A 19,932-nucleotide genomic window follows, 5' to 3' on the forward strand; every position below is an offset into this window, starting at 1 on the left:
TATATAGCAAGCTAGCAAAACGTGGGGTTGGTATACCTAGTATACAGGGGTGGGTGGGTATACGTGGGGTCTGAAAACCATGTGTCTACATTTTGTATACATACGTTCATACGTTCACACATATAGATGTGTGTATACAGATCTATATAACGGACGATTTGCTCAGTTAAATTCTTTCCAGTCGAAAGGACATCGAGGTGTTTGTGGAAAGGGTCTACTAAACTCTAAGAGATCCCTGCAAAAGAGAAAAAGGGATTATCTAACTCCATATCCAACGAGCTACCTTTTCTTTTCTTTTTTTTTCTTCTCTTTCCTTGTGTTTCCTTCCTTTATTTTTAACCCCCCCTCCCTTTTTTATTCTTTTTTATTCTTTCATTCATTCCCCGTCGTTTAACAGAAAGGATGAACTCGTTCATGACTCTCGTTCCCCTTATTCTCTTTTTTTTTTTACTTTGACTTCATACGTGGGTACTTCTTGTTCCTTTCTCTTACGTACCTACGTATCATCTTTCTTTATTTCTTTTTCTTTCTTCGATGATAAAAGCAGCAGCAACTTTAGAGGGTGAAACGACGACGACGACGACGACGACAACTGCGTACGTAAAGGTTCAAGAGGAACAGAAAGAGAAGTAGTAGGGTTGTTGGTAATGCTCGCGCGCGCGCGCGCGCCAGCTTTAACACCTGTTGGAATGCCGAGAAAAGAGAGAGAGAGAGAGATAGAGAGAACGAGAAAGGGAAGTTGAAAGGACCAACCAAATCCCTACGTATGTGAGATTTTCTTTGGCAGGAAAACAGTGCTGCATTTCGATACATACACAAATTAAACGTATATAAATAATATATTATGATATATATATATATATATGTAGTGATTCGTTTCAAATTATTATACATAAATAGAAAAACACATATATATATATATATATGTACATATATATAATGCACGTTTTATATAAACGTGAAATTTCAAAATGGCAGGAAACGAATAAATGGACGACGCGGCTCGCGGCTACTTGCGTAAGATCCCTTTTGCTCATTCGTTCGTTCTTACGTTCGTTCGTTGGTTGGCTGCTTGCGCAACGAATCACCTTCTCTCATTCACGTGCACGTTGTCGCGCGAAAGTCAAGAATCGTCGTCGTTTTCGTTGTTTGTCGTAAACCTATGTGAAAGTATCTCCTCTCGAGTGCAACCAGTTGATTATTTTTCTTTTCTTCTTCTTCTTCTTTTCATTTATTATCTTTATCATTATTAATATTGTTGTTGTTGTTGTTGTAGAAAATATAACGAAAATACTTTTTAATAAATTTACGCAATGAATTTTTCTCGGACTTAGAAAAAGAAAAATAAGATTTTCTTATTACATTAACCATAGGTTTTATCAACAAAATCTTTCATTTCTAAATGATATTCTCGAAAAAAAAACTATCGCGAAAGAACACTTCTGCGAAAACTTTCGAGAAATCTCGAGATAAAATTAATCACCTATTCTAATTTTCGTATAAGATAAGAAACAAGCTATCATTTAATGATTCATTTGGAATTTATATCTGACGTGAGCTCGTAGATACGAAAAAAACAATGCTTCATATATATTTCGTGTAAATTTTAAATCTGTATCATTTCGACCGAGAGAAATATTTCAAAGAGAAAAAAAGTTTCAACAATTTTCAATGATCCCTCGAGTATTTAGTTTTTTCTCATTTAAAAAGAAAAAAAAGAAAAAAAGAAAGAAAGCAATCAAGAAAACATGATAATTCAAATTCCTTTTAAGAAACTTCTCTCGTTGTCACTTATTTTTTTATCAAACCTAACCAAACCTAATCTTTCTCTTTATCTCTATTTCTTTTTTCTTTTAGCCCACCCACTTAACGTATTGGATAACAGCATCAGCATCAGCATCAGCATCAGCATCAGCATCAAACATCGGTATCGGTATCGGTAGCAGCACTAAAGTCAAGAAGACAACGGCATTGTAACGATAATGTAGAAAATAAGCAAAATTAATGAATATAGAACGGGGATCTCGTAAATATTCGCGTTTGATACGCTTTGTCGGGTTTTACCTTCGGGTACGTACGTTTTACCGATCGTTCGTGAATCCCTCCTTCCCCCCTAGCCCTCCACCACCTCCTCCACCACCTCCTCATCATTCCTATCACCCTCTTCCCCCTTCCAACCTCCCTTTGGATAATAATGATCGCTAGTACGCGCATAATAAATTCTCAATGCGAATTATAATTTCGCATACGCGTCGGCCATATATCCGTTCGAGGTTTATCATGTAAATCGGGTTTGTGATATCGGTTCGTTGCTTATAAAGTCGTTTCTCGATTGAAACGTGTTTAATATAATAGAGTGTATAGGTGTATGTGTGTGTGTATGTGTGTATATTCCGAGTATACAGAGATCGAGTTACGTTGATCAGTTTTCATTCTAAACTCTCTGAGCTACGATCAAATTTATTCTTGAGACTGTACTTGGCCCATGCTGCTCGTTCGTTTCTTGCTCTCTGGGTAATGGCTTCTCTCTCTCTCTTTTTCTCTCTTTCTTTTTCTCTCTCTTTCTATCATTTTCCCCCCTCCCTACTCCCTCTATTTCTTCTACCTCTACCTTCACGCTCGACCGTTCTGGCAACCAACGACGACAACGACCATATAACTCTGTTATCGGCTTAGCCAATAAATAATCTTTAAATTTGCAATATTAAAAGATACTAATCTTTTTTTTATTTAAATAACAAATAATAAAATGCTATGGGTTGAGTCGAACGATATATTCTTTATGGGGAATATTATTCATTTAAATTTTGTAACAACAAATATTCCGTAATATTGTTTATTTAAATTTAGCGTATAGGATATTTATTTTTAATATAACAAAAAAGAAATTATAACAATGAGTGATATTTACGAAATATTAATAATTTTTGCAAAATTATAACAATATACTGTAAAAAATATATTTAATTTTATTTGTATTAATATATTTTAGTTGATCTTTTTCCTTTTTTTTGTACAAAAGAAAATGTACAAAAAATACCGTGTGTAATATTATTTATTATTTAAATATAAACTGGTAACATTATTTATTGACCAATCGAAACGCGTAATACCCGTGCTAGTTTCGATCCAACGCGCATTAGCTTGCCAAGGAAAAGAAGTATTACGAGTATAGTGTGCGACGAATAGGAAGAAATGAGATCGGACAAAAACAAACTTCACTGCGGGGGGATAATAAATAATCTTACGATCGTAAATAACATAAGATGATATAAATTAAAAAAGAAAACAAAATGAAAAAGAAAAATGTTTTCAACTACTACTACTAACTGCGTTTACTAAACGTGTCTCGCATAAATTTAATACTCATCAATTTTGCAAATACGTCAATTAATATTTATTCAACTTTCTTTATATATATAATATTATTATTCTAATACGCAAAACCGCAAATTAATTATTACTCAAAACGAATACGAAAATACGTATGGAAGAAAATTTCATCAATTTTTTAAATTACAAATTAAAAAAAAAAAAGAACGTACATGTACAAACCATTGAAATATACTTTGTCGGATCAAAAAGGGACGGGGGATTTAAAAATGAAATGCAAATTGAAATGTTCGATAAATATCGATGTAAAATCGGATAAATAGTAGTAAAAAAAAAAAAAAAAAAATTAATTAATTAATTATTAATAAAATTAATTACTTATTTTATATAATATTTTAAATTAATAAAATAAAAAACTATTAATATGTCATCTTGTTCTCTCCTTTAATGACAGGAAAAGGGGTTGGGGGTTTGGAAAGGGTGTGATAGAGAGAGAGAGGTGGGAGGGGGGAGAGGGGAAGGGGGGGAATTGATCTAATTACAAGGGTAACTCGTGGAAAGGGAAATTTAGTCGATATTACGAACATTAACGAGTGACGTTTATGGATTTGTCCGATCGAAAGTACTACGATATTCATGGCGGAACCATTAGCGATATTATACGGCATCACATAGATATATTCCCGTTGTCCAATGGTGATCGCGATACAGTCGTCGAGATCTAAAAATACTGAATGGGAGAGGGAGAGGGAGGGGAGGGGGAGAAAGAGAGAATGAAAAATTGTTTCAAAGCAATCGGAGAGTAGCATACTATATTGCACGACTCGTGAAATAAAATAGTAGAGAAAAGACAGATAAAAAGGATGGGACCTAAGGGGGAAACACGGGAAATACAACGATCGTGACAGAAAGATCGATCGTTCGCGTGCTTTCCGATCGTTTCGCGTAAATTAAAAGAACAGAAATAAGAAGAAAAATATAAAGAAAGAAAAAGAAAGAGAGAGAAAGAAAAGTAAACTTGTGTGACAATTTTTTAATTATTATATATAATATATAATAATATATATATATGTATATATAAGAAAGAAGAAACAAAGGAATAAATTATTCGTTCCTAAATAAACAAAAAAAAAAGAAATAAAAATTGAAAAATAAACGAACTGTACACGAACGTAATGAAAAAAAAAAAAATTTAAACAAGGATTTTTCCAATAAAAATTGATAAAACACCTGCTACCCTACTACTACTACTATTATTGGGTTTGGTTACAATTCCGATGACATTAAACGTGTTTGATATCGAAAGGATTTAAAAAAGCAATTGGGATACGAGAAGAAAAATACAATAGAAAGCAAATAAATAGTCAGTTTCGAAACGTTACTACCTACTATGATTATTCGGAATAATCGACGATTTCGATTACTTTCTCTTTCGACATGGTGAAGATAAAACACGGCAAATGAAAGAGAGAAAGAGAGAGAGAGAAAGATTTGCATAGAAGCCACCAACCGAACTACCACCATAGACCGATGGGGGCCACACAATACAGGACACATCTTTTTATTTTTTTACAACTTTCTCTTCCATCTCATTCGCTCTTTGACCGGAGAGAAGAAACGACGAGATGACAGAGTGAGTGAAGATGGAGGAGGTGGAGGTGGAGGAGGAGACAAACGAGTTTCTCTCACTGTAAGAGAGAACTGTTCTTCTTCTCTGTAAATGGCAAAAACGGCACGCGCCAATCTCATATTATAATACACGCGTTACACATCTCTTCTTTCCCTTTTTTCCTTCTTCTTCTTCTTATTCTTCTTCTTCTCTCTCTCTTTATCTCATAGAAAACATTTACTTCGTATTTATTCGTGTGCGAGAATTACACAAACGCAACCCACCAACACCACCCCACTCTCCCCCTTATATATCATACACATATGTTGTTGTAATTGTTATGGTGTATGCATATGCATACTTACACGTAAATACGAATCTACTTTTTCTCGCATCGGCACGTGCCGAGACTCAACGTTGCTCTGTGTTAGAGATGAAGAAGAAGAAGAAGAAGAAGAAGAAGAGTGGTAGAACAAGTCTCCCCTCTCCATTTCTCCCTCACCCCTTTCTTTTCTTTTCTTTTCTTTTTCTTTTCTTTTTATTTCTTTTCTTTTACTTCCCTCTTTTTTTCTAGTTTACCCTTTGAGTAACACGCGTACAGTGAAATTCTCTCTCTCTCTCCATGCTAAGATTTTTTATTATTATTCTAATTCCTTTTATTCATTCTTTTTTTTTTTTTTTGTAGAAATTACAAAACGATTTTACGTGATGATAAATTTATCGATTAAATTACTACGAAATTTAAACGAATATTAATAAATGAGATTGGTAAACGAAGTTATAAAACAAACAAACAAATAAATAAATAAAACAAACTAAAAAAGAAAGAAAAGAAATGAAATAAAAGAAAACGAAATGTTAGAAACTGTTTAAAAATTCAATCCCGTTAAGTGGTCGCATTCGCGTGTCGATAAAATGCGTTAGGTGTTTACATTACACTTACGTGTTACGTCTCAGTATAAGAGAAAGGATAAAACGAGTGGGAGTGAGGAGGGGGGAGGGGGGAGGTGTGGAGAGAAGGAGGGAGGTTGAGGGAGGTAGCGAAAAGATGTTCTTCGATGACTAGTACTCTATACAACACAGGTCGAATAAGACGAAGAAGGAAGAAAGTAAAAAAAGAAAAAGGGAGGAGTTAGTCTTGATATTACGAATTCAGAAAGAACCGCAAAGTTCAAGTATAGCATTAGCGGTCTTTGCACTATACGTTAAGGGCACCAGCGAAAGGAGAGCGCTAGCCTAAGTTTAAACTCGAACCGGCACTTTTACACCGACGTTTTACACTTGTGTAAGCTGGAAGGTTAGAAGGTAAAAAAGAAAAGTAAAAAAAAGAAGAGAAAAAAAAAAGAATAGAAATATAGTTTTATCTATCTATATTATTTCTCTCTCTCTCTCTCTTTCTTTATTTCTTTCTTTCTTTCTCTTGCAAGTTGAGAAAATAATTCCTTCCCTCTTACGAACAATAGCTAGTTTAAATAATAATGTATTTCTCTCTCTCTCTTTCTCTTTCTCTCTTTCACACACTTTCTTTGTATTTCTCTGTGTTAAATTCACGCCATCTTTCTTTATCACGACGTCTAGATCGATTCACATCCGCTCGTGCGAAGGGAATCGTCCTTCTTTGTCTAAAAAGGGTTTTTTTTTTACTTTGCAAACTTATTCTACGTTAGAATTTACGTTAATTGAACTATCTAATTAGTAACCGTTGTTGCAATTGTCCGACTAGTAACAGTGTGTTCTTGTTTTACCAATACTATCAGAACAACCTCTCCTGCATTCGTATATTAGTATATGTATACGTATTTTTAAGATGTATTTACTAATAACTGTTATGTTTCTTTTTTTTTTTCTCATTTTACGAATAAAGTAATACAACTCAATGATCTTTCTTACACGGTTAATATGTTTCCCATGAAATAAAGACTATACGAGATTTTTATTATTCATTTCTTCATTTCTTCATTAATATTTACTTTTCCTTACTCGTTTTACGTAGACATGAATGAACTTTTATATGTTCGTTAAATTAATGTAAAATAAAATACGTTTTCATTGAGACACGTTATTTCGTGTTATTACAAAATTGTGTAATACTTATTGTTAGTTTTCAAATATAAATATAATCAATTTATCTCTAACGAATATAAAATACGATTAACTCGGGAGTGGGGTAGGAAAAAATAGATAAATTAATTGGTCAAGTTTTTTCATATTGAAAATATTACAATAGGACAATAGGATTTATTTGATATAATAATAAACAACGTTTGGAAAACGTGTTTATAACAATCAGTATACTATTTGTTAATGATTTTCTACAAACGTTAACACGAATCAGGGATGCAAGTTACACGTCGATGGAAATAACTATTCGTGAATAGAATTTCGAACGAAGCAAATTGATTCGAGGGGAAAAATATATCGTGGATAGAAAGAAAAAAAAAATAAATAAATATATTCGATATATTGAAATGTAAATGTTGATATCATCCTTGGACCAATGAAAACGATAAATAATATATTGTTAACAAACGACGTCTCTCCGTTAAATTCTTTCGTTTATTGTTGTAAGACACGAACGAGAGATAAACTAATGCTTTTCGTAAACGCATTTACCCCAGAAAAAAAAAAGAAGAAAAAAATAGAGAGAGAGAGAGATAAAAAGAAAAAAAAATCGTTTCAACGAAAGCGGGTGGTATCGTATTTTAAAAAGCAGACAAGTTGCGAAGGCACGTTGGGGTAAAAAGTATCTTTTCAAAGGGAAACAGGTAAAAGAGAGGAATTCCTATCGAGGCCGAAACGAGAGAACGAGGGAAAGAGAGAGAGAGAGAGAAGAGAGAGAAGAGAGAGAATTTCGAATAGACACGAAACCAAAAATTGTCGATCTACTAGGAAGCACGATTTCAAGAAAAGATAGTACGAGAATATAATATAAATAGAACAACAAAATATAATATATTGGATGGTTTTAAGAATATAAGTTGTTTGACTCAAATATCATTCCTATCTATTTAACATTTAACTTATCTAATTGTTACACGATAAGTATTAGACCCGTTTCAAAAGTTTGCTAGATTAATCTGCATAGAAAAAGAAAAAAAAAGAAAAAAAATAAAAAAAAAGAAAAAGAAGAAAAATTGACAATTATTTCTATAAGGAAGATAAAATAATAAAATAGACGAATAAAATTGAACGATTGTTTTCATTAGAATCTTTCCTATCTATTTAACATTTAACTTATCTAATTGTTACACGATAAGTATTAGACCCGTTTCAAAAGTTTGCTAGATTTATCTGCATAGAAAAAGAAGAAAAAAAAGAAAAATTGACAATTATTTCTATAAGGAAGATAAAATAATAAAATAGACGAATAAAATTGAACGATTGTTTTCATTAGAATCGCGGTAACGTATTATAAATCTAATATGCAATTTAAATTAAATAAAATGTTAATATATTTTCCTTATCATACCGTTTACAAAAAAAAAAAAACAACGAAATAAATAGAAAATATATAAAAGCGATCTATCGAAATGAATTTTATCGATCGTGAAACCCTCGTGCGGTTCGGTTAAGATTTAGATCATCTCAAGAATTTGTAAAAAGAAATAGGAGTGAAACAAGGGGGTTGGGAGGGTGGAGGAGGAGGAGGACGAGGAGGAGGAGGAGGGGGAACGGGGAGTAGCTGAGTGTCATTGGTAAAGGATGAATGATATCGTCCATTGTGTCAGAATTTTGAAAATAATGAGGTAACTCATTATGCGAAAAGAAAGCTTCGCTAGTTGTACCCGGAGACTCATTTTCATTTCCTTTTTTTCTTTTATTTTATTTTTCTTCTTCTTCTTCTTCTTTTTTTATGCAGATAAGAATACGAATAAAAATATAAGACAAATTTATACATGTTATATTGGATAATTTTACCTGATTATTATTACTCTACTCATACGAATGTACAAGGTGTTTGTTAACAATTTCTCTCCGCTACTCTTCTTCGTTCTTCGTTCCTCCTACTCCTACTCCTCCCCCCTACTTCCCACCCACCCTCTTTCTTCTTTGTCCTATCTACAGCTCTCGTAACATTGCACTCTCTGTAATTTCATCGCAAATTGCAACTCACGACGACATGGCGTAGACCCAACGATTATGTCTATCATCGAGGTTGAACGTTGAAATGAAATAAGTAGCTAAACGAATCCTTCGGAATCGTCGACGGAACCTAAATCGAGTCACGAAATATTGTGTTCCGAACGAAAAAAACAAATAAACAAATAAAAAAATAAACAAAGAATTCATTTTTCTTGTCTACTTTCATCCTTTTAAAATTACACGAGAAAACAACAGTTGAATTAGCAATCGGCCTATCATCATTTCTCGATTTGTCTCTAATTTCTTCTTCTTCTTCTCATTTTTTATTTTATTTTATTTTAATTTGTTAATCGCCAAATTTGAAACTGTAATACTTCCTATAGGTAGATTCTTATATCGAGATAATAAAAAACGTTCGATATAATAAAAAACAAAAAACATATTAATTTGAATAATTATTATCTAAACACTCAAGATCACAATATTATCTCAGATATTATACATACTTTCGAATACTAAGAAAATCATAAAAAATAAATAATTCTAAATAATTCTTCCATATTAAAAAAAAAAAATAAAATAAAAAAGAACATATATTAATTTGAATAATTATTTAAACACACAAGATCACAATATTATCCCAGATATTATACATACTTTCAAATACTAACAAAAAATCATCAAAAATACATAATAAATATTATAAAAAATTAAATATTATACATTACATATCATAAAAAAAAAAAGAAAAAAAATTATATAAAATAGAAAAAGTTCAAATTTTGAGTAAGTAAAATAGAAAAATAGTAGGTGGTATATCATTGGAGAGTTCTACGAATGCATCCTAAAGATTGGTGATGCTTTTCTTACGTTGTGCCAGATGTAGCCTTACCCATAGCCATACCCATAGCCATACCCATACCCATAGCCATAGCCATAGCCATACCCGTAGCCATAGCTGTAGCCTGACCACTATCGTAGCCGAGCGTGCTACGTCGTTACGTTCGAGTTACGAGCGAAGAATCGAACAAGAAGAGAGAAAATAAAGGGAAAGAAAGAGAAAGAGAAACGAAACGGAGGGAGAAAACCGGTTTGGAAGTAAGAGAACGCGTTGGGAGCCGGTCTGGTTGCTTCCCCGTACGTATTTTACTACGTTTAGCTCCCTTCGACTTTCTAGACTTCAATCGTACTTACATACATGCGCGATTATCTTCTGCCCTGGACATTCAACGTCTTCTTCTTCATCTTCTTCATCTTCTTCTTCTTCTTCATCTTCTTCTTCTTCTTCTTCTTCGATTTTTTCTATTTTTTCTTCCTTTGTTTTTTATTATTATTATTATTATTATTATTATTATTATTATTATTATTATACTCGACCTATACGAATTTCCCCCGTCGCGTCATAAACGATAGAATGAAATAGTAAAATGTTAAGCATTCGTAAAAAGTAATACACTTTTTTTCTTTTTGTTGTTGTTCTTATCGTTTTACTGTAAAGGTAATTTATGAAAATATTCAGCAGCAGCAGCAGGCAGCACTAGCTGCCAATTTTCTAGATGAAAGAAATGAATAAAGGAAATTCCCTGAAAAATATGAATATTGAGAAGGAAAGGTAAAGGTAAGTAAAGAGGATCAGGAAGTGGTAAACTGGTTTGATGTAGGATTAAGAGATTTAGGCGAGTGATCGATTCCTATAAATTCTATCAAAGAAAGTACAAAAGTGGTAAAGAACATTTATTATGAATTTTCCAAAAAATTATATTTAAGAGGTGAAAACGAAAAGAAATGGAGAGGAGTGAGGGTGGGGGGTAAATAAGAGGATTAGGAAGTGGTGAGTTGGAGTTAATGTAGGACTAAAGGGGTTTTCTGGTCAGAAAGGAGAAGGTGGTGATTGTAACCGGTGTTGTGTCTCAAACTGTAGATCGCGTGTTGCACCAAAACCGCTGCACTGTGCCGATGCATAGAAAACAAACACAACATTCGCTTTGCTCGTATACCGTTTGGTTGCTTAAGCCACGCGTAATTGCAGGCGTAGCCTCTGTCCTAAGCCGTCAGGGTTGCGTCTAATTTCTATTTAATGAACCGTCAAGAGCAACCAGTGCTAGGAGAGTAGTAATAGTAATGGTAGTAGTAGTAGTGCTAATAGTAGTGGTAGTAGTAGTCCGTTTGATTTCGAAATCAAAGTGACGTAAATCGCTCTTCTCTCCTATCTCTCACTCTCCTTCTCGTTCCCTACAGCTAGTCTAGTCCGAACGAAAGCCAAGGATTTGCTTTGTCGGTAAAGTAACGATACGCTTATGCTATTTGACGTAAATGGATTTAACTTATCGACTATGAACAAGCAAACTCGTTCTCTCATTCGTTCGTTAACTTCCTAACTACTAACGGAACGTGATGAAGGAATCACGCACAGACAGAATTTCAGAATGATTTGTATTTAAAATTGACAAAAATTTCACTCCTATTACATCTATCCCTTCTATTTCTATAAAATTCTATTATGAAATTTATACTTATATATGTATATGTATGTGTATATATCTGTGTGTGTGAGTGTGATACCTGTGTTCTGAATGAAAGTATTAGTAAGTAATACGTTGTCGTCTAACGTATGTAAATTTGTACGTTGTCATTATTTTCTTTTTCTTTTCTTTTTTTAAATATATTGTTCGAGTATAAAGTTTATAATATCTGTATTGTAAATCATGGAAATTATTTTAAATTACAATCGAATAGGATTTTATTACAAAAATAACTCGTAAAGGCTCGTTTTTAGCGTATAACTATTTTTAATCGTCTGTAACTTTGCCATGTTACTTTTAAGTCACACGGTATTTATATGTTTCACATTCATATTAAAAGTTTTTTAAACCTTAATATAATATAATAATGCTAAGTTATAATATGCATTAGGTATTTAAAATACAGCATTAAAAATGTGTATTTCTCATAAAAGTTTAATCTGATTTGAGGCTCAACTTTGTCTTCTTCTGAATGAAAAAGCTACATTTTTTATATTTGCATTATAGTATTCTACATATATAAAAAAAAAAAAAGAAAAATAAATAACTTTTGTCAGTAATATATTATTTCATCTGGAACTTGAAAACAATTGAATCATGAAGGGTTAATTATTAAAAACCTATTTCTTTTTTATCTTACACATTTATAATTTCCATGATTTAACTTAAACTATGAATTCGAAAATAATATTTTGTAAGAAAATTAAATGACAGGAAATGATGTAAAAAAATGATGACGCATCTAGCAATAATATTTTTCGACGCTATAAATGAAATACTTGAAAACGATAAATTTTCGTTAATGCGTCTAATATCGAAGAATTTCTAATAAATCATTATTTAATATTGTTTTAATGACGTCTGTTCCGACGAAATTATCGGAAATTTTTTCGACTTCGTGTAATCGAGTTTGTCGTTAGAGATTTCGTCTTCTTTATTTTTTTTCAACCCACCCCCCTCCCCCCTCTCCTCACCCTCTCGAGACTGATATAAATAGAAATAAAGGATCGAGTGTATATATGCAACGTGGTTCAAATTTATGATCCGGACTTATCTTTAGAAAACTTCTGACGTTTAAATAAAGTGTAGAACGGATAAAATAAATCGCGACGCGTCTCGACGAATTCACCCCCCGAAGTTGTTTGGAATGTTATGTTTACGTGAAAACACAAAACGATTTATATTAATAAATAAAAGTAGGTACACGTATATAAATACATATGTATGTATGTATGTATGTATGTATGTATGTATGTATGCTGAGTAACGGTGAAAAGTAGATCGTTTTTAAGGAAACTCCGTTCCAAAATGATTTACGACTTTTAACCAGGACCCCTTTACCTTCTATCAATGGCGGCCATTACTTTCTTCCACATCGAGGACATGCATGCACTTATATCGGGAAAAGCTGTAGTAAAGAATGCAGTTCTAAAGCGCGTACTTAGAACAACTTTTCTTTCGCCCTTGAAACCAAGAGGGAGGAGAAGAAGAAAGAAGAAAAGACAAGACAAGACAAGACACTACGACGACGACGACGACGACAACGATCCGTGAGGTCATTCTCACATGGCAATTTTCAATGCTGGTAAAAGAAGAAGCAGTGCTCGTTCCCTTCAAAGGGGGGACGCCTATTATACTCGGCATCGAACCACGAAGCACACTACCCAAAGAAGAAACGCGTCACGCAACGAAACACGCGATAAAAAAGGCCTCTCTCTTTCCTATATCTAGTTTTCTTTTTTATTATTTTTATTTTCCCTTTTATCTAGTTACTTCGTATTATCGATATAAATCACTCGAGAGTCGCGGGAATAACGCGTTCAAAGGGATAAGAAAAATCTACGCTGCGAGAGTATCTATCCTTTAACGGTATCGAATAAAAAAAAAAACAAAAAAAACGTGATCAAAAGAGGCGCGGGAATTGCAATAGCAGCAGCAGCAGCAAGTATCGATGCGATCCTGGTGGCGCGTCGCAACTCTAAATTTCGATTATCAAATCGATTAGAGAAATGATTTTATTCGTAAGATATGTTCACGCTTACCAACAACAAGACGAAAGTTACGATGATGATGATGATGATGTCGTTGTTCTCCTCCTCCTTTTCCTTCCTTTGCTTGTCAATTTTCCCCACCACATGCACACACACCTTTCCTCTTCGAAATAATTCTATTCCCAAGAAAAAACAACAGTTGAAGAAAGATTACAAAATAATCTGGCGGTTTTTTTCCCTTGACGAAGAAATCGAAGAAAATCGAAGAAATCGAAGATCGAACTATTTAATACTTCAGGACACTTAATGTAGGTGCCAATCGGTCGTAGAAAAACGCCGAATAAGAAGAAGCGATCGTCGTCATGGAGACGCCATGACGCTTCTTTTTTACCTCCTCGGTGGTTCCAACACAAAATAATATGAAACACTGCCCCGATTCACTCAACCAATGTTCACTGTTTCTTTTTATTTTTCTTTTATATTCGATTAATCAATTACTCGTTTATTTATTATATAGGTTATTTCCGTAACTCCGTTATTTATCGGGAGGAAAAAAAAAAGAAAAAGAAGAATAACTAACCCGGCGGCGTCGATTATATCTCGCGAATGATAAAATTCACAAAATGGATAAAAACCGTGTAAGGAAGCCTTGTCGTTTCTTCCACCTCGTCGTCGTCGTCGTTGTCGTCGTCTTGTTATAATACGACATAGAACGCGAACGAATAAGTTGACGCGCGTAGAGGACGGAACGACACATATGTTTCGCGCACGACGTTCGGATGGCAACTGCCGCTACAGCCGATCGTGAACCCCCACCACCGCGCCGCACTGTCCCCACCAACAGCCAATCGACTGGCGCGCTCGTTCGGTCTTTCCTTCAGTTAATCTCTCTCTCTCGCACTCGTACGCGCAACCTCGCACGCTCTCTACCCCCACCACCGCCAATTCTACGACGGACAGGGGTCCACGGCCATTCTTCGGTCCCTTCGAGAGTAGCTAGCCAGCACGATATGTTCCTTTCAATTCACTTCGTTCCCCTTCCATTCTTCTTACCGTTCAACCTACCTAACATACATAAGCAAGCCTATGTATATGTATTTCGCGTCAACGTGATTGCTTTCCTGAGATTCCGTTCGTATATCCCCTTTCTCCTTCCCCCTTCTCCTTCCCCCTTCTTTCCTCTTTCTTTATCTCTATCTGTCTATTCAAATCTTTCTAATATCGAAAGATACCCAATTAATATTCATACACTTGTTATATTACTTTACCGCTATATTGATTTTTGTAAATATCGATATGGTGTTTTATATCGAATCGTCTCTAAACTTTCCTTAAGTTTTATCTTGCACAACACTTGTTTTTATTATAAATTAAAGAAAGGAAGGAACTTATGGGACAACCTAATACTAACATTTTTACCTGAGTAAAATAAATGATTTATATTTATTTCTTTTATATTAAAAATTATAATAATAATAATTATTATTATAAATAACAATTAGACTATTCGTGCGTTTATTTTATTGGATTCGTGACTAAGTGATTATTAACAATAGTTCTATCCTTTCGATTAGTTTATTCTTCGATAGATTTTCGATAAAATAGATCGAACGAATGGAGATGAATTTTCAACAAATATAATCGTACACCATTTAGAGAGTCTACAGGATTCGCATGAACCCCATTCTCTGACTAGCATGTTCTTCACCGACCAAAGCTCTCTTCTGGTCTACCCTTACCCCTCTCCCTTTATCATACTCTCCATTCGACGAAAGCTAACAGAACGTTCTAGTAACGAGCGTATGGAACAATGCATATTAGTTCTCTGGACCGAATATCGTTGTGTGTACATATGTAGTATAAATACGTACAAAAGAAAGGAGGAATGGTAGTGTATAGTTTCTAAAAAGACTCGAGTAATTATTCAAGAAAGTTATTCGCAATTATTTTTTCTTAAAAACGGGGGGTGGGGGTGAGGGTGGGAGGAGAAGGAGGATAAATCAGAAATCTTTATTATGAGCAAAAGAACAGAAAGCGTATCAAACAACTAACGACACGTTTTAAAGAAACGAATTAATGAATCATAAAGTATTACAAACGAACGAACGAACGAACAAAGAATAAAGAAAAATGATTTCTAGGTAAAAAAAGAAGAGAACAAAAACTTCAAATTATCTTTCAACAGTAAACCAACCGACATTTCATAGATATCTCCTATTCCTGCTTTAAAAAAAAAAAACATATATTTTTATATAGAATGATATTTTAATCCAATTGGATAATTCAATTTAAAAATTAATATAATACATTTTATGCGTGTTCTCACCGAAAAGTTTTTAAAAATTACAAAAATTCGTACAAATTACAGGACGTGATCGTTTGACCATGAGTGATAGGTTTAATGTTAAAAAACGTAAAGTATGTATATAAGTAGACAATCATATCGTGTAAGTGAATACATTTAGCTTGCTATAGTTTCATTCTAAAAATGACTTTACTTGCTTCGTACGATTACGACTACGACTACGAAGAGGAGGAGGAGGAAGAGGAGGAGGAGGAGGAGGAGAAGAACGACGACGACGACGACGACGACGACGGCGTACCGTACGAGAAGAACTCGAGTCGACGGCGTCCGACAACCTGTTCTCATTTTTATCGTCCGCATCAGGTTTCAACGCAGGTGAGCCAGCCGAGCAACAGAAGACAAGTCCGAGGAAAGAAGAAGCCCGGTTCTGTACTTCTCTTCAAACGACGCTTCCTCCTCTTCCTCCTCCTCCTCCTCCTCTCCTCCTGTTTCTCTTGCTTCTCCTGCTGCTGGTGCTGGTACTGCTGGTGCTGTTGCTTTCGAGTTGGAACAAAACTTAAAAGAGATTGGCTTTCGCTATGGCGATATAGAACAACTTATTGTTAGATACGCGTATAACCAACGTAATATTTTTGCGGTATAAAAATAGAATAATAATCGTGTAAAATAAATCAAACAACCAAAAAAAAAACGTCACGAAATTTCTCATTTCTTATTATCTCAGGCGAAAGAACATTTTTAGGACAGAATACGAATTGTCAAGGTGTTGGATAATGATAATAATGAAGACGAAAACACTGTGATATCTGTGCTTAAACATGTAATTTACATCGTAATTATATATCGTGTTAACATTTCACAAGATTAATAAAGTACTTCGCAATGTACCCCCCCTCCCCACCCTCCCCCTCCCCACTCCCCCCGATAATACAGTACGCTCGAGTCGAATGTGTGTATGGTGTTTGTGTGAGTTTTATTGTGAGTGATGGAAGTATAAAATTCTAAAATAATCCTCCCAGGATTATATCTAGAAATATTTTTATATGTATATATATATATATATATATATATACATATATATATATATATATATTATTTTTTTCTTTTCTTTATTTTCCTCTATTTTTCATTTTCTCTTTCTCCGTTTTATTTTCTATTCCTAATGTATATCATTCTCTTTTATTTTCCTTCCTCTACTTTCGCTTCTAATTCTAATCCAACTTTTCTCTCTCTCTCTCTCTCTCTTTCTATATATATATATATGTATATATGTTTTTCTCTCTCTTTTATTATTCCATCTACTTTTTCTTTTTCTATATGATTATCGTAAGAAATGATCACTTTTAATTATTATTCCGTTCTAAATTAGCAATAAATCTTCGGTATAATAGTTACGAAACGGTCGACCTCATCCTTCGTTCATCTCTCTCTCTCTCTCTTTCTTATTTTCTATCGTATTCTTATCCTTACCCCTTTTCTCTTAATTCGAAGAAAAAGCTGCAACAGTCACGAACATAATTTTATACACTTTCTCGACCGACAGAAAACGCTTTGTTATTTAGAAATGAAATCTATCGTTTACCACCCCCCCACCCCATGTTTTCTCCTCAACACTCGATCCACCCCCGCACTCGTGAACACTCGGTGACCGAAGTATAAAGAAGAGAAGAAGAAAAAAAGAAAAGAAAAGAAAAGAAAAGGAAAAATCAACGAATGAATTAAGATAACGTTACTTCTAATATACCGCTTACACGCTATTATGTACAATTAGAAATACCGATGTTAATGCATCGTGATGGTGGTGGTGGTGGTGGTGGTGGTGCAGGTAGTGGTATTGTTGTTGCTAATCGTAACACTCGCGAAGAATATACTCGGCACAACAAATCGAGCGACATTTTATTTTTTCTTTCTTTCTTTCTTTATTTCTCGCTGTGGATGCGAATATGAAAGACAAAAATTATTTCTCAAAAACCTGGTCGATCAGCCCCCTTACACGCGATAGACGCACAGAAAGGGTTTGAGTATGTGTGTGAGAGAAAGATAGATAGAGAGAAAGAGAGAGAGAGAGAGAGAGAGAGAAGAATAAAAAAGGGGGATTAGGAACAAAGAGTTAAAAGTAAGAGAGAGAGAGAGAGAATGAGTGGATGAGAAGAAAGGAAAAAGTTAAAGTAAAAGAGGAAGAGAGAGAGAAAGAGAGAGTGAGTGAGATAGAGAGAAAAGAGAACGAAAAATAAAAGGGGGAAAAAAAAAGGGGGGAAACATATAGGTTGAAAATTGTCGTGCACCGTAGAAAAATCCTTGTTTTGTTTAATGTGTCTGTGTGTTTTTCTTTTTCTTTGTTCTTTTTTTCTTCCTTTCAATCTTTTTCTTATCGAACACGAAACAACGCAAAAATGTCTTTTTCATGAATTAATTGATTTACGAAATACTTATTAAAGATCGGTATAACCCTACAAGGGGAGCCAATGGAATGAATATGTACGCATTGATAAACGATGATTGTGAATCGCGTAGATAATAATCTTTAACAACTTCGTTTACACTCTGATTCGCTAGTTTCTTTACACGATACGAAGAAATCTTTGCAAGTGGATTCATTTATTATAATAAGATCGAAGAAATTTATAAATAATGTACAGTAATCCTTTCATTCGCTCGGGTTTAATTGGTTCGAAAAAAATGATCAATCGACAAAAGTAAATGGGGGGGGAAGAAACCATGAAAAGTCGTTTAAAATAAAAACCGATTGAATGTTTTCTATAATATGTATTTCATTCTTCTATTTAAAATAGAAAAGTAAATTAACGTTATTATTACGAAATAAATTACGTTGAAGAATGGAAATCCTTGAATTTCAGTTTTCACGTATAACACATCATGGTGGTGGCATCGGTGCGCTATGATAATTCAAGCGCGTTTAAAGGAAATCCGCGTAAATGAAGGGATTACTGTATTATGTATGTATTTATGTATGTATGTATGTGTGTGTGTAAGTTTGTATGCGAGTATGTTTCGGTGTATATATATATATATGTATTTATCCTTCGAAAAAATGCAATTGGAAGAACGTCATTTGTATGAACAAATTGTTTATGGAAATATATGATTGCATGATATAATATAAATTAGATGACGACGAAAAGTACAACAAAAAGAAAAAAGGGAATAAAAGTAAAACAATTTTTACGATTCACGTTCGTACGAGAAAATATTCATCGGAATTCCATAAAACTGGAATCGATGAATAATAAAATATTTCGATTTTATACAGGTACCTCTTATGTGAATTGTTTCTCTTATTCTCCCTTTGTATATTTCTTTTTCTCTTTTCTTTTCGTTTATTTTAGAATAATAAAAATGATTAAAAAAATTCGTCAAACACGCGAGATCGCCAAATTAAAAAACAAAAACAAAAAAAAAAGAAAACAAGAAAAGGAAAAAGGAAGATGTATAGTAAGTTTCTAAAAAAAAAATTGGAAAAAAAGGAAAAAGAAAAATTTATTTGAAAAATATATAAATACCACCGATCAAAACGGTAGCGTTCTACTTTACCACGCGATCTCCATGTTCAACAAACGGCAAGTATTTTCTTCATACATTACTGCGATGGAAAGGTGGAGAATGGCAACCGCTCAGAACAAACTATTTTTATTCTTTCTTTCTTTCTATTTTTCTTTTTCTTTCTTTCTTTCTTTCTTTCTTTCTTTTTCTTTCTTTTTTTTATTATTATTATTCGACTTTCTTCTTATCACTACGAATCATAAGAGAGATATTTATGGTACGATCGATAATGAAAGTTCAACGATGTAGGTATTTAAATTAAGTATTTTTTTATGCGATTCGAGGCTACTGTAGCCTACTTATCAACATTATCTTTTTCTTAATCTTTATATATGTATATTTATGTATGTGTATATATATTTGTCTATACATACATGTAATATACATATATATATATATTACACATACGTATATGTATATAATAAACAATCTATGTGTATATATTACATATGAATATATATAATACACATACATATATACATATATAACGTATAAATATAAAATTAGTGAGGTCGTTCGAGAATTTAG

General features: G+C 33.4%; 1 pseudogene; it reads right to left on the reverse strand.

The window, feature by feature from the left end:
- LOC122515838 overlaps positions 1–14,538 on the reverse strand; it is a 252,365-nt pseudogene extending 237,827 nt beyond the window's left edge.
- Positions 14,539–19,932: the final 5,394 nt, after the last annotated feature.

Source organism: Polistes fuscatus, unplaced genomic scaffold (genome assembly GCF_010416935.1).
Source record: "Polistes fuscatus isolate 324 unplaced genomic scaffold, CU_Pfus_HIC Scaffold19, whole genome shotgun sequence".
Taxonomy (NCBI): domain Eukaryota; kingdom Metazoa; phylum Arthropoda; class Insecta; order Hymenoptera; family Vespidae; genus Polistes; species Polistes fuscatus.